The sequence below is a fragment of the Leiobunum rupestre genome, chromosome 1 (genome assembly GCF_980474605.1).
Source record: "Leiobunum rupestre chromosome 1, qqLeiRupe1.1.hap1, whole genome shotgun sequence".
NCBI classification, from domain to species: domain Eukaryota; kingdom Metazoa; phylum Arthropoda; class Arachnida; order Opiliones; family Sclerosomatidae; genus Leiobunum; species Leiobunum rupestre.
In genome coordinates, this window is record NC_143384.1 from 97268343 (window position 1) to 97269860 (window position 1518).

General features: G+C 28.7%; 1 non-coding gene across 1 annotated transcript; it reads left to right on the forward strand.

Annotated features, from left to right (window-relative positions):
• The first annotated feature begins 1063 nt into the window (after window positions 1-1063).
• Window positions 1064-1287, forward strand: LOC149969072 (small nucleolar RNA U3). The gene has a single exon (XR_016474423.1). It is a non-coding gene; the product is annotated as a small nucleolar RNA U3 (small nucleolar RNA).
• Window positions 1288-1518: the final 231 nt, after the last annotated feature.

Sequence of the window (1518 nt, forward strand, 5' to 3'; positions counted from 1 at the left end):
AGATGTCAAACATTATTTACGCTATGTTTAAAGTGTATTGCACAAAAGAAAATTGGGTTTTTTTGCCGCGAGGGGGCGTTTGAGATAAAAAAAAGCTGCGTATAGATGGCTCTCTAGTCGTACCGATTACGTGCCTGAATAACAATGTTCGAGAATATACGGGTTATTTGTTATACTCCATCGAACAGCAAAAATAAAATGGTTTTTTATTATATACACTAGATTTTCTACACGTACTCTTTATTATATAGTATTTTTTTTTATTTTAAATTTTCTTTTTTCATTTTGGGTTCTACATAGACATCCTTCGATTTGCCACTTGATTTATTTCCATAAATTCAATTTTGTATATTAGTCGATGTATCATGTATGATGTTGTTTTTGGTTTTTGTGAGCATTTTTTAAATAAAATCATACGGATTGTAGATTTTGGGATATTGAGAGTAAATGTCTCAAACCTAGATATTTTTTTGAGTTGAAATATTATTAGTCTCGGGTTACCAAACGAAAATATATTTTATTGTGAAAACGTTCTTTTATTTGATTATTTTTTCATAGGATAAATTAAATCTGCACTAAATATATATATTAGAACGTTATACCGTATTTTATTTGGTTGTTTTATTAAGTTAAGTTTTATTAAACACATCGATTTAATAAAATAAGTTTCTGGACCCTTTGTTGTGTGAATACAATGTCGTTAAAAATCAATGCGAATAAAACCGTTTTCTGAAATAGATTAGATTGTAACGGCGAGGTATTCTTTATTATCTCTCTTTATTTGGCTGGTTGCCAAATCACAAACAGAACTTTACATTCGAATGTACTATCTTAGAATATACTATAATAATCTATGTATTTCAATTTTGGCGGTTGTAATTATTCATTTATTTATTTTATAATTTCAAAGGATTCTCGTTACTATTATAGACAGTATTAATTAATGCTAAAATTATAATTATCTTTGTTTTAAAATAGTTTAAATTGAAGATTACCGAGGTCATTTAGTTAGTCTGAGGTTATCTCTTTTCCTATTTATGTTATCTCGAAAGAAGTTATAATCAAGATCATACTTCAAGGGATCATTCCTATAGTTGATCTTCTCGAATTTGTTCATCCAAATTCGAGGCCCCATCAACCACGAGGATGAGCTTCACGATCCTTTCCTGAGGGGGAAGCGGAGATCGATCATTTCCCGATTTATCGGGGAGTATCTATCTCATTGATGATCGTTCCACTTTCGATCTCGTATCGTTTGTCGGAGGGAGAGGATCGAAGCTGAGTGGCTTCTTAATTCAATTCAAATGTAATATCCTAACAAGATTGTAAAGTTAACTGTTTGCGATAAAGGTATAAAAATATTAATTAAATGTGTTTTAAATAAATTAAAGTAGAGGGTAAATTTACCATAAAATATATAATTAAAATATAACTTATATTCTATTTTATAATTTAGATTTTATGAAAATATATGATTAATATTTATTGAATATACGAAAGTAAACATTGGCACGATTT